Source organism: Geotrypetes seraphini, chromosome 9 (assembly GCF_902459505.1).
Source record: "Geotrypetes seraphini chromosome 9, aGeoSer1.1, whole genome shotgun sequence".
Classification (NCBI taxonomy): Eukaryota; Metazoa; Chordata; class Amphibia; order Gymnophiona; family Dermophiidae; genus Geotrypetes; species Geotrypetes seraphini.
The window spans coordinates 121,942,832-121,957,774 of NC_047092.1; the positions used below are offsets into that span (position 1 = coordinate 121,942,832).

The 14,943-nt window shown below is 42.9% G+C and overlaps 1 protein-coding gene across 1 annotated transcript in view; it reads left to right on the forward strand.

The window, feature by feature from the left end:
• The first annotated feature begins 9,848 nt into the window (after window positions 1-9,848).
• LOC117366298 (resistin-like beta) overlaps window positions 9,849-14,943 on the forward strand; it is a 38,518-nt gene continuing 33,423 nt past the window's right edge. Inside the window, exon 1 of the mRNA XM_033957512.1 lies at window positions 9,849-9,940. The gene's annotated coding sequence lies outside the window, so the exon portion shown is untranslated. The remainder of the gene's footprint in view (window positions 9,941-14,943) is intronic.

The window sequence follows — 14,943 nt, forward strand, 5'->3', positions numbered from 1 at the left end:
TCCAGACAGATTTCCTAGGGCATCAGGTTGCCCAGTGGTACAAATAAATATCTAAATTTTTGAATAAGAAACCAAAGACTGGTCTTCGTGACATTTGGAGCACTGAGATAAAGCAACAGATTTCTGCGTCTCAATGGCCACGAATTTGGACTTGGAAGATGAGATGTACGGCGTCTGCATCTATGAGACAAACATGGTTTTCCTTGTTACATAGAGCTTTTTGGACCCCTAAAAAATTACAGAAATTAGATAGTTCCAAGTCTAACAGATGCTGGCACTGACATCTCGATGTAGGGACATTGGATCATCTACTGTACTATTGTCTCTTGATACTTAAATTTTGGAGATCCATTCGGGGTCAAGTGAATAAAATATTGGAAAATCCAGTGACATTGACGTATGATACCGTGCTATTTGGCACATTAATGAGGGCTAAAAGCCCAATATCTTCCCATAATAATAAACTTCTCTTCTTATGGGTTGTATATTACTGCATATTATTTTGGTACAATGAACATTGCCTACATCTTGTACATAGCCTGCAGTTTTCTCTTGGTTTCTGCTTGCTGGGTCCCTTGGTTGGTAATAAGGTCGTATATTACTGCATATTATTTTGGTACAATAAACATTGCCTGCATCTTGTACATAGCCTGCAGTTTTCTCTTGGTTTCTTCTGGGAGTTGCCATACAACTCATTTTGAAGAACTGGAAAAAATGAGATTGGTTAAATTATAATTTCTGGTGGGAATCTTTATGCCACATTTTTAAAATGGAACATATGATTTCTATACAGCAGGGATATTTTAGAAAATTTAAGGATGTTTGGGAGCCATTGACAAGATTCTATAAGGAGTGATTGTTGATTTTGCCCTTTGAACATACACGTCCAGGGTGGGGAAATATTTTTAATTTGAGTGTAATTGTTGGATATGTAGAAAGGGGGGGAATGATATATGTATTTGTCATGAAATATACCGTATTTTTTGCTCTATTAGACACACTTTTTTCCCCCAAAAAGTGGGTGGAAATTAGGATGCGTCTTATGGAGCGAATACCCAAAGCGCGCGCACGCCCCCCTATTAACTTATTCTAATGCGGCCACCTTCCCTGGATGCAGCGCACAAGGCAGGCCCTGGCCCTCTTCTTCCTCCCTGATGCCTCCCTTGCGTACCTTTTTTTTTTTAAACTTCTGGATGCAGCGCATCGCTGAGAGCGGTGCACCAGGCTGGCTGCTTGATTCCCGCTGCTTCCTCCGAGAACTGCCAGCTGACTCCTCTTCTGTTTTTTTTGCATAGCAGTGCACCAGGTTGGCTGCCTGGTCACTCGCCACTTCCTGCGAGAACTAGCAGCGCGGGACCAGGCAGGCAACTTGGTGCACTGCTACATGAGAGAACGGAAGAGGAGGCAGCCAGCAGTTCTTGGAGGAAGTGGTGGGAATCAGGCAGCCAGCCTGGTACGCCGCTCTCAGCGAGGCACCGCGTCCTGAAGTTAAAAAAAGGTACACGCGGGAGGCGTCAGGGAGGAGGAAGAGGGCCAGAGCCTGCCTATCGCCTGCCTGGGGCATGAGGTGGAAGAGGCCATGGCCTGCTTGCTGCCTGCCTGGGGGGTAGGGAGGGAGGAGAGAGAGACTGAGACCTGCCTGCCTTCCTGCCCTACCGAATTAAAAATATGGAGTAGGGAAAAGCTGGGCCTGGATGCCTGCCTGCGGGGAGGCCTAGAAGGGGGAGGCCTGTTTGCTTGCTTGCTTGCCTAGGGGGATTGCCAGGGAGGGGGAGGCCTGCCTGCCTGGGGGTGCTGCCTGGAAGGGGGGAGGCTTGCTCGCTTAGGGGGGGCTGCCTGGGAGAGTGATGACTGCCTGCCTTGTCACTACCTGCCTGCCAGCCATTAGGCCTGCCTGCCCTGTCCCTGACTGCCCTGTCCCGGCCTACCACTAGACCTCCAGAGTGGGGACAGGGTACAGAGCCTGGCAGGGAGGGGAGACAGGGTGCAGAGCTTGGCAAGGAGTGTGGGGTTGGGTGCAGAGCCTGGCAGGGAGAATTTCGTTCAGAATGGTTTTTTTCTTCTTTTCCTCCTCTAAATCTAGGGTGCTGTTAAAGTGTAAAATGTCTGTATCATATGTTGTACTTATTTTTAGCTTTAAAATGAATAAAGATTTATAAAAAAAAGAAAGAAAGAAGAAATAGTTATACAAGTAAGAAGTGTAACTAATAAAACTATAGCAAGTTTCCTATACACCTAGCTTTAAATACTTATTTATAATAATGCAAAGCTCTTACTTACAGAAAAGATAAATGATTATATAAGAGGTGAATAATAGCAGCAATCTGATATTCTCAGAACACAAAATCCTATAGGGAAACTATTACACTTGACAAGCACACTCACATTCACATAACTAGAATAACAGATTAAAGACAGACCATTTGCAGTATATGCCGACTATCAGAGACTTTGGCTCTGAAGCATTAGACACAGAGTGTCTACTCCATGTAAACTCCATGGTTTAGGGGTTGGTGTTTATAGGATTTCTGGCATATTTTTTCATGTTCCTCATTTTCGCATCTGGACCCTAGTACTGCTTTTTAGAAGTAACAAAAATAAAGATAAGTTTCTTGGGTGAATGAGGGGGACTGACAGGTGTTATCTTCTTTTGGTTGCCATCAGAAATTAGAGTTCTTAATTTAAAAAAAAAAAACAATGAATGATGTATGCTAGGTCATCTCCTTACAGATGCAGGTGGCTTCTTATCCTGTCCCTGACTTTGTCATGTGATGTGATTATCCAAATAGAATGGACACAGAGTGTGAGAAAAGAAAAGGGGAGTCTCTGAAGTGGGCCTCATCCTAGACAGCTAGGCTCTATTTTATTACAGGTTCTTTTCTACAAAAAGGCCCAGGACAAATCAACATGCAAGAAAAGATGAATATTTGTTAGTTAAAGTCAAACAGGGGAACCTAATGTAACCCCCTCCTTCTCTGACTGAGGTGAAATAAGATGTGAAAAAGCACTAAGGATTCAAAATTAAAATAGAAATAAAACTTAATAAACAAATGCTGTATATCAAATCTAGACAATGAAATTCTACTTGCCCTCTGTATAGTTCTTTGGGTTTTTTTCAGGTTAGGGTATTTGAGGTTTTCTGTCCTTTCTGTGTAGGGGTACCACGATGGTGCGCTGTTGCTAGCAGACTTTCTCTTACTGAAACCAACTTATTACTCTAACTAAAACCAAATCAATAAGAAAAACTCTATCCTAAATCTAATAACCCCACTGTTGCTTAAAATACTTTCTAAGCTATGAAACAAAACCAGATAACCCTATACTATTTCCCTCCCCAAAATATCCTATATATAATCACAAAACTCATCCTTCCTCTAAACATTTCATGCATATAAATCTTTTCCCAAAATCCCAAAAATCTTTACAGAAATTATTCCCAGAAAAAGATTTCCAAGGCAGTTTCACAACTTTGCTTCACTAATAGTCTCTCACAACATTCCACAGAAATCTGACACAGGACATCTCATTAACTTCTCCAGAAATCAGCACCACAGACTTATTACACAGAGATTGAAAATTTCTCCAGAAATCAGGTTTCAAAAGCAATTCACAACCTTGCTTCACCAATATTTCTCTCACAACATTACACAGGAATCTCACACAGGACCTCTCATAAAATCTTCTCCAAAAATCAGCACCACAGATTTGTCACTCAGAGAATCTCTCAAAACACTTCCCAGAAGATTCTCACAGACTATTTCTAGCATCAAATAGTTTCACTGATAAAACAATTCTTCACATCAGTCAGAAGGAAATGTTTTCACCCTTGGATAAATACCAGAATCTATATATCAAACCTCAACTTCAACCAAAACATAAGAACATAAGAATTGCTGCTGCTGGGTCAGACCAGTGGTCCATCATGCTCAGCAGTCCGCTCCCGTGGTGGCCCCCAGGTCAAAGACCAGCGCCCTAACCGAGACCAGCCCCACCTGCGCACGCTCTAGTTACGCAGGAACTTGTCTAACTTTGTCTTGAATCCCTGGAGGGTGTTTTCCCCAATTATAGCCTCTGGAAGAGCGTTCCAGATTTCTATCACACTCTGGGTGAAAAAGAACTTCCTTACATTTGTACGGAATCTATCCCCTTTTAACTTTAGAGCGTACCCTCTCGTTCTCCCTGCCTTGGAGAAGGTGAACAACCTGTCTTTATCTACTAAGTCTATTCCTTTCATTATCTTGAAGGTTTCAATCATGTCCCCTCTCAGTCTTCTCTTTTCAAGGGAGAAGAGGCCCTGTTTCTCTAATCTCTCATTGTATGACAACTCCTCCAGCCCCTTAACCATTTTAGTCGCTCTTCTCCAATTCCTATTCAAAATTCAATAAAATCAGCTATAATTACCTTCTCACAAGGCACAGAAACCAAACTACCTGCACACAGATCCAAGTCACCCTCCCAACTGTCAAATCTGACAGTTAGAAAGTTCAAGCAGCTGATGCTGATCTCTGCACTAGGACAGTAAACCTGTGCAGGAGATCAGCAACAGAATACCAAAACTGCACCAATACAAAAAAATGCACAAACCAAACTTCTCAAAATAGGAAAAAAAAAACACAGATCTTACATTCCAGATTTTCTTTGCTTTAAAATCTTCTTTAAACCCTGTTTTTCTCTCTCAGGTAACTTTTAAACTTTTAACCCTGGTTATACTAAAATAATTAAGTATTGTGTTTAAACTCAGAGAAGCCGAAAAACAAGGTTGGAAAAAAAAGATTTGTTAGTAACATCAAAGAACAGAAAAGGTCTGTGTGAGTTGTTTTTTTTTTCACAGTCTTGGTTCATTACTTAATCCTTATCTTGTTGCAAATGATATATTCTCTTTCAAAATTATCTCAGCTTCAGTAGCCAAGGGATATTAGATTTGTGCCTGGTTCTTCTTCCAATGGGTTAAAAATAAAATGGCTGTATCAGAGATGTTTCTGGGAAAAATTAAAGTAGGCCAGCCTTGATATTAATCTATTATACCGTTTTCCCATATTTCTCTTTACAAAATCTGCTTAGTACTGTCCTGGAGTCCCAACTCTTGATAAAGCAATTGAAACTGTGGGTTACCATTAGGGCTAACGGTAAGGCCCTAACGGTAACCCACAGTTTCAATTGCTTTATCAAGAGTTGGGAGCTGGTCTTTTTTCTATAGTATTTATTAATCTGACTCCTCTCTTTTCAATAGGCTAGATGTTTGAACTGTCCTCGAGTTGCCATCAAAGCTCACTCCAGCCTAGAGTTACCAGATTTTCCTTTTGGGAAATACAGACTCCTAGGCCCGCCCCCAGGCCCACCTAGTTTCACCCATATCTCTTCCCCAAGCCTGCCCTAGCCCCATCCCCCGCTGCCTGCTCTTGTCAGACAAGGAGGACATCCACGCATGCATGGATGCTACGTGATGATATCACGCATACGTGCGCATGATATCATAGCGTGCCGGCTGCGCATGTGTAGACATCCTCCCTGCCCATCACAGTTTTTCTTTTTAAAAAAAAAATTATACAAGTATATACACCTTGTTCAAGAAAAACAGAGAACAATTATCATCAATAAGCAATTATCATATCTCCAAAAAGAAAAAAAATGTACTCTTCCTTAGACCCCAAGAAACAAATAAGGGGGCAAGAGAAGTAGAAATAAAAGCAGATTCATAAGTAAAAGCAACAAACATTAAGGAAAAGGCATTAAACTGAAAATAATCCACCTATCTTTCCTTAATCATGCATTGTTAATTAATTCAACTCCACTGGAGATCTTCTTAATATCTATGAAGGCCCTAAGATGACTTGGATCTGTAAAGACATATTTAATGCCCAGATATCTTATTATACGTTTACAGGGGTATGCCAGTAAGTATGATGCCCTTAAAGCCAGAGTTTCCTTTCTCATTGCCAGGAATCTTCTATCCTGACTAGTTTTAGTAACATTCGGATAAATCTTAATTTTATGGCCACAAAATGGAAGATGAGAATTACGTAAAAACTGTCCCATCACTGCATTTAAGTCTTGTTCAAAAACAAAAGATAGTAGAAGTGTTGCACGAGTTTAGACTTCAGAAAGTGAGTCTTCCAAAATAGCAGATAAATTCTGAGAAATAGGCTCTCTCTCCTGGGCCTGAATCTCTTCTGACTGAGGTTTTGATGAATTTGGCAGGAAGTATATCTTATTTAACAGTGGAATTAGTGTAGGGGAAAACTTTAATAGGAATTGTTTGAAAAGTTCCACTGGAGATAGTCCAACAGGTCTGGGGAAATTCAAGACCTGGAGATTGAGTCTTCTATTAAAGTTTTCTATTTTTTGGTGTAGAATCATGTTGTCTTTAATTATGGCTGTAACATTACCCTTAAGTTCTACAATCTCCTTTTTAGTTTGAACAATATCTGAGGTATATTCTTGTTTTAAGTTTTGCAACGACTGAGAGAATCAACTTTAGTCACTATTAAAAATATTTCCTGGCCAGATTTTCTTAATGTCCCATCCAACTTCTGAGTAGCCCTCCAGATATTATCTAAAATTACTACCTCAGGGTTAGATGACTCCAACAGGGGTTCTTCAGCTCCTTGCTTGGTGTTCCATATATCGGGTTTTGCTCCACTGCCAGGGGTTCCCTCTACTGCAATCAATGGAGTCAAGGAAGCACCAACTCCACCACGAGTGAACACCGGACACACTAGAGGTATGCATCCCGGAAGGGAGAGTGAAATGTCCTTCCCCAAGAGAGACGCCACTCCTTCAGCATCTCTCATCGCTGGGCTCTGTTTTCCGGGGTGTTGAGGTGGAAGTCGAACGGCGAATCTATCCAAGGTATACTGCAATGAGGAGGAAGCTTGGGCAGGCAGCGGTAAAGCCCTCACACTTCCCTTAAGTTTAGTATGGGGCATCATAAATCGTACAATTGCAAAGGAAAAACTGCAGCTGCAGAACACTTCTGTAAGCAGAATGCTGTCAGAAATTCAGTCTGCCATCTTGTGTCCCCCAAACCCCTCCCCTCCCCCCCCATACATAGTTTTTCAAAACCTGGACAAAGTGCTGGGTTTTGAAAAGCCGTCCAGATCCCCGGACAGGACCTCAAAAGGAGGACCTGTCCGGGGAATTCCAGACGTCTGGTAACCTTACTCCAGTCTATCCAAATCATTTTGTCATTTGTGGATACAGACTGTAAAAGTCTGTCCAGTACTGTCTTCATGTTCCAAATTACTGGAGTTCCTGATAAAAGCCCATCTTAAACTGAATTGACATATACAGGACACAGACCATTCAAGTCTGCGCAGTACTAGCCTTAATTCTTCAATTTATACCATTCATTATCTAATTAGAGATCTTCTGTGTTCATCCCACACATTTTTGAATTCCGTAGCTATATTAATTTCTACCACCTCCCTTTGGCATTCCAGGCATCAACTACCCTCTCAATGAAAAATAATTTCCTAACATTACTCCTAAGTCTACTACCCCGCAACCACAATTCATACCCTCTAGTTTTCCTTCTCTGGAAAAGACTTGTTTCTATATTTCAAATATTTAAGTGTCTATCATATTTATTCATTCATTCAATTTTCCATACTGTTCTCCCTGTCTGTCCAATCTATTTAATGTGCCTGGGGCAATGAGAGGATTAGGTGACTTGCCCAGGGTCATGAGGAGCAGTGTGGGTTTGAACCCACAACTTCAAGGTACTGAGACTGTAGCTTAAACCACCGTGTCACATTCTCCCCTATCCCTCCTTTCTTCTAGAACACAGTTCTTCAACCGCCGGTCCGCGGACTGGTGGCGGTCCGCAAAAAAATCTTGCCGGTCCGCGAAGGATTCAGGACCCTGCCGCAGCAAAAGGTGCCGGCGTCAGCTGACGTGCAACTTCCTGTTGCTGTCGCTATGCCGGCATTCCTGCCTGCCACCACCGATTTCTGCCTGCCACCATCGACTCTTGCCTGCCACCACCGACTCCTGCCGCGTATGTCTCCGCACTCCCAGAAAAGCAGCGGCAGGTCTGTGTGCTTTTAACTTCGGCACACAGCTGTCCCTAGGCAATATTTTAGCGCGGATTCATGAGGCAGCCTCGGGGCCTTTGGTAGGTCGGCCCACATCGCATCATCGAAGCGGGCTGGCCTACCAAAGGCCCCGAGGCTGCCTCATGAAACCGCACTAAAATACTGCCTAGGGGCAGCTGTGTGCCGAATTTAAAAGCACACAGAGCTGCCGCTAGCCTACAAAGAGGAAACATTTGCTGGAGAGGGAAGGAGGGAAGGAAGTAGAGGTGATCCTAGACAAGGGAGGGGAAGGGGCTACTGCTGGCAGGGGAGAAGGGAAAGGGAAGGGATGAGAATTACTGTTGGATAAGGGGAGGAGGAAAGGGAGAAGGGGTACTCTTGGACAAGGGAGGGGAAGGGGCTACTGCTGACAGGGGAGAAGGGGAAGGGAAAGGGAAGAGAGTTACTGTTGGATAAGGGGAGGAAGAAAGGGAGAAGGTACTGCTGGAACATTGGAAGGAAACAGCTGGCAGGGAGATTAGAGGAGGGGGAGGAGTCAGGATGGAATGGAGAGATCAGATGATGGAAAGGGGAGAGACAGAGGAATGACAAGGTAGAGAGAGACTGATGCTGGGAAGGGGGGTCAGATGAAAAATAAGGAAAGAGGGACAAAGATGCTAGATCTGGTGTAGGAGAGAGGGGCATAGAAAGAACGCAGATACCATATGGGGGGGGAGGGGGAGGGGTAGAGGGCAGGCAGTGGATGGAAGAGGCAGATGCTGGATTGAAGAGACAGAGGGCAGACGCTGGATGGAAGAGAGTGAAAAGACAATGAAAGCAGAAACCAGAGACGACAAAAGGTAGAAAAAAATAATTTTATTTCTATCTTATGTTTAGAATATATCAGATTTAAAATATATATCCTGCTAGAGCTGATGTTAGACATAACTGGGGAGTGCAAAGCCCAGGCAGTGCGTCTTTAGCTTCCAGCTGGCTTATGGCTTTCTCTGACCAGGAGGCAGTTGCCCTAGTTGCACTCCCCCTAACACCATTCCTGCCATGTGTGACTGCGGTATTCTGTTAGCATGATATTTGTGTAGCATTCTGTAATAATTTGGCTTATTCAGTTTTCTTGATAGTAGAGGGGATATATGTGAAGGGGAGGGGAGACGGGGTTTTTGTTGATCCTTGCCCTGTATTATTTATATTTATAAAATGACAATTGTACAGAATATTGTTTCTTTTTATACTTTAATAAAATATGTTCAGTATAAAATCATAACTATTTGAGGCTTGTGCGGATGGGATCAGATGGTTAATGGGACCGAGCTCGCGAGGACAGGGCGGCAATGGGGTTTTTTAAAATTTCAGTCTTATTAGTTTGCCGGTCCACAAAATAATTCTTTTATTTCCGCCGGTCCATAGGTGTAAAAAGGTTGAAGAACACTGTTCTAGAATATACATATTCAGGTCTTCCAATCTCTTCTCGTACATCTTATGGTGCAAACCCCAAAACATTTTTGTCGACTTCCTCTGGACCACTTGAAGTCTTCTTATATTATTAGCCAGATACATAGGGCATTCCACATGCAAGCACCTCCATCACTACAAGGTAGTGTCCCTTCGGAGGGAAGGGATTCATACTTATTTTTGCTTTGTTTTAAATTCATTGGAAATACACTTATAAATGCTTCTTTTGTTTGTGTGAAGTATCAGATTAGGCCAAAATCCACAACATTTTAATAAGGGAAATGATTTTAATATGGGAAATTTTCCACTTCCTGGAACATCCTCAATATGTCACTGTTCAAATATTTGGCTTTAAGGTACAACCCATTGCAGGATGAATATATAAGAATTCATGAAACACCAAACTGCAGAATCCTGACCCAAGAAGCTGTAAGGCAAGCAGAATCCTCTTTCTTCAGGTGAGGTCTGCCACAGTTTTTTATTTTCTACATATTGCTATCTTAAAGGAGGAACTTTAGATAATACATTTGTGTATGTTTTCCTACTTTTTGTTAAAATGGAAGGTATGGAGCCTTTATCGCTATTGTTAGGTAATAAAAATTATTTCAGGGAGGGAGTAGTAGAGAAAAATGATTTGTCAAGAATTTTGAAACTGCAAGGTTTTATTAATAATAACAGTCATTTTTATTTTATCCTTTTTGTTAAGTATCTATAATAATAAAATGCTAAGCGCGCATGCACACTCCCACCGCTTGTTCCCTGAGATCTGATCTGTCGGGCTGTGGCGGTAGGAGTGCACTTGTGCGCCAGACAAGCCTCTCTGCTCTCCACCTCACGCAATAAGGCCCTACCGGACAAAGTTTTTTTTTAACTTAAAAGACGCTGCAGCGGCTCCTCTCACGAGCCGCTCTTGCATCGGAGAAGGCGGCGATCATGAGAAGAGCCGCCGGAAAGTTAAACTGGTCGGGGCTCTGGCTGTTTGGTCTGTGCAGGCTCCTCTCTCGCGGTCTTGCCGGCTCAGGCTCCCTTACATGCAGGCGGGGATCGAGAGAGGCTCTCTCGCTTTCTGGCTCTAAATCCACCACCCCGGTCCAGCGTCCCACCCAGTCCTACCTTTAAATTTATCTTCGGAAGCGGCAGTCAGGTCAGAAAAAGGAAGTCACGTCTGGAGGGGTGCGGGATGCGGCAGAGGGAACTTTCCCAATGGGTGCAACTGGGTGGGCCTTGAGGCGGCTGTCGACGGAGGGAACCTCTGATCAGGGGCAGAACAAGGTAAGTTTATCATAGGGATAAGAAGGAGGAGGGGGGTTGAAGAAAAAGGAAGGGAGGCCTACAGCTGGACAGGAGGAGAAGGAAAGAGGTGCTGCTGGACAGGGGAGAGGTAAAACAAAGGGAGAAAGGCTGCTGCTGGATAAGGAGAGCAGTGAAGGGGTGGTGGTGGACACAGGGGAGATAAAAGGAACGGAGAATGGACAGGGGAAGCAGGCAAGGGGTAGTGGTGGACAGCCAAGGAAAAAGAAAGAAAGAAAGACAGAAATACAGAAAGCGGCTAAGGAGAGAGAGAAAGAAATAAAGACAGACACACACATATATTCTAGAATCCGTTAATGTAACGGGCTATAAGACTAGTATAATAATAATGCTTTTACATGTTGGGGAAATACACATTAATATAGACATGCTAAATTGCTTCTTAAGAAAAGAGTAATACAAGTATTAGTAATACAAGGCTTAGAAAAAAAAGGCTTCTTAAAGCCAGCATTATATTAATTTAGTGTATGTAGAACAGCAGTCTCAAACTCAAACCCTTTGCAAGGCCACAGTTTGGATTTAAAGGTACTTGGAGCGCCACAGAAAATATAGTTAATGTCTTATTAAAGAAATTTAAAAAGATACAACACAAAGGCAGAAAAAGTCTGAGGATTCCAAGAGTGTAGAAAGCTACTCAACCACCACTGAAGCAATAAATATATCAAACATCTACATAAAAATATAAATAAATTTAGGGAAAGGAGGCAATCTCAGTGTGGAGGTCAGCAAAGGGAGACAAGCTCCAGCGCTTCACGTAAAAGACAAAGGTGATTCACCTCTGCCTGCACACCATCATGGATTGCCCCACGTGTGCAAAATCAATGTGCAAATCAATATCACACCATAATAAAGTGTAAGTGATGCTGAGAGTGAAAAAAGTAGCAAAAAACACTCAAGGAATCCTCCCCAGCCAACTCCCCACAAGAAAAAACAAGGCCACAGCCGACAGCTTGAATTTAGCCAGGAAAATGCTGATGCTACAGCCTAAACTTTGAGGATTTCAGTGTATTTCACAAGTTTTTGAAGTGGTTATGTCCCACCACATAAATCCATAAGTCCTGATGAAATGTAGTTGGTATAACAGGATATAAAGTCTACAGGATATGGGAAGGATAGGCCTCTTAAGGTCCTTTTCAGTCATTAGGATGTTGCCAGCTACCTGTGAGCTGGATTGGCCACAGAAACAGGATGTGGCCTTCGATGGACTGTAGGTCTGGCCACTGGAGACCCACAATTTGCCCCAGGATCTGAACTTGCTGCAGGAACTACATAAGGGGCTCTAGAATGGTAGGCCCTGTAGGGGGTGCTGCAATAGCAGCAGGTCCTTAGGGCTGGGAAGGTGGCTTCTAAGGCTCCTAAGGCTCCTCAGCTTCTTCCTCCAATGATGGCACGTCTGCCCAGGTGCCCTCCTCTACCTCTGTGGCCTGAAGTATCTTGGTGGGCGGTATAGTGAACCATAGAGAGGGGGATCCAGGCCCATATCCCACCCTACCCACTACAATTATGGTGGAAATTTTGAGCCCACCAAAACTTACACTAAACATACTATACTACCATATAGGTGACACCTGCAGCAATAAGGACTATTAGGGGCGGTAGACAGGGGGAGTTTTAGAGAACTCATCATACACTATAAAGGGGTTATGGTGAAATGTGTACCTGGCACCCTTTAAATGAAGTACACAGCAGTGACCCCACTGCTCTGAAAGCATGTCAGTGTGGCCAGTCCGTTAAAATGCTAGCCCATCCCATGTGCAAATTGGCTTGTTTTGGATGTTTTGCATTTGTACCTTCTGATTTTTGAAAATGGCCAACAAAAGATACTGGAGATGTCCTAAGGGCCAGAAAGTCTAGATAAGTCATTTATGAAAAAAGAAGACTTCTTGTGGTTTCGAAAATGGTCATTTTCCGGACCCAACTTACGGTCATTCTTGCAGAAACTCCAAAGTCAGATTTAGAGGAGCATTTTCAATAGGATATATATGCACACTTCTTTTTAAGCATATTCTATAAAGTGATGCACATCAATTCTAGTGCATGATTCTCAAAAGGGGGCAGGGCCAGGAAGAAGCATGGGCGGATTATGAACATTCCTAAAAGTTATGCGCACTGTTATAGAATATGCCCAATCCAAGCACAACTTAGGTTTAAGTAGTAAGGGCTGGTTTTCATTTGCCTAAATGAGTGTTCCTACATGTTAATAATATGAATGGGCTATAAGCATGATTCTTTAAATTGCACATAAGTTTGGAGGTGTTCTTGCCTTCCTTTTCAACACCAATTTTTTAGGCATCATATATAGAAAACGGACCTAAGTTACTTGCATGTTTGTTTTTTTACAGAATAGTGCCTAGCATTTTTGAACATACAGTAACTGCCAACTTTAGGTGCCACATGATCATTTTTGGCCAAAACTGAAAACTTCACAAAAAATTAAAATAACCTTTCAGCCAGAAATGAAACCAAGAAGAAAAAGGATTTGGGGCTACTTTCGATACTGTAACCAAAGCCAATGTAAAACCCACTTTATTAGAATAGTTTTTGGTTTATAGATTTAGAGGGAATAGGTAAGCTTCTGATAATACACTTGGGATTTTTTTGTGTGTATAATTGGTCTGTGAGAATATTTTAGCTACTTTCCTAGTCGATTTTGTAGTTCCTTTTTAAAAAATATTTTATTTGTATTTGAATTTTAAACATGCTAAGTAATATATCAAGTTTTAATACACAAACATTGATACACAAATACAGAAAATTATTTTAAATGGTGCTCTATCTCACTGTTTTTTCCCTCTGCCATAGCACTGCTGGGCTGACTCTTAGTGATTCAGATGTATAAGCGTTCTTCAAAAAGTTTTCACACTAATATTTTTCTGGAAAATGACTGGGGCGGGAGAAGTGGTAAGAGGGCGCGTTGTAGAATTTCATGTAACTAGTCAGTCAGGCAAGAAAGTGATTATGTAGAAAAGTGATATAATTTGCTTTTGAGCAGGGCTGGCTTGGGGTGGAGGTGGGGGAGGAGGTGACAAATAGGCCAGCTGCCCTGCTTTGGAGGGTCCATTCTGGGCCAACATATCCTCCCCCTTTTAACCGCACTGGTCCAACGCCGCCTTCACATTCATTTTCATCCAGCATTGGCAGCAACTCTGAAGCATAGCCTGTGGCCTCCTTCCATGCTTTCCTTCTGCCACAGTCCGTCCCCAATAACACAATTTCCTTCTTTCGCTTGGGTGGACTGCAACAGAAGGAAAGCATGGAGGGAGACCGCAGCCAGCAGTCCCCTGCAACAAAAATGGTTGAGAACAAAGGTGAAGGTGATGTTGGATTGGAAGTTTAGAAAGGGGGAGGACATTCTGGGCCAGGAAGCCCCTTGGACCAACATTTTTAAAAAAGTAGAATAGAGGATAGGTTTCAAAGAATAGCCAGACTGGAGATGGATGGTGAAGAGGAAGAACTTATAGGGCTGGAAACAGAGGGTACTAGAGAGAGAGATGGCGGAGAATGGTCTGGAGGGAGAGAAGAGAAAGGGAGAGAAGTTGGACATGGGGTAGTATAGAAGAAAGGGAAAAGAGATACTTGAAGGGAGGACAATTGGGAAGAGAAAGGCATATATAGTGGACCTGGGGGTGGTGTAGATGGAGGGAGATATATAGGATAGGAGGGTAGGATAGTTAGGAAGATAAAGGGATGGATGGTGGACTTGGGAGAGGCAAGGAGAGAAATGGGATAGGAGGGCAGTTGGGAAGAGAAAGGGAGAGAAATTGGACCTGGGGATTGGAAGGAGGGAAAAATGTTAGGTCTGGGGTGGAAGGGAGAGATGCAGCATATCTTTTTTTTTCCCTCTCACCATCCCTCCCACCCATTGATCAGCATCAAGGAGGGAGAGATGGACAGTGGGGAGAGAGGATGAAAGATGGACCCATATGAGGAAAGAGAGGTGGGATAAGAAGATGTAGGGGATGGAGAGAAAGAGACAGGGAGATATAGCCTGACAAGAGAGGGAGTGGGATTCTGCAAGTGGTGAGCCAGTGGAAGAAGTCAAAAGGGGGATGACAAGATAAGAGAGAGAACAGTGAGTACAGTGGTAGAAATATGGTAATGGGGAGTAGATAGAAGGAAACAGGAGGCTGGGAAAGATTTAGATGGGAAG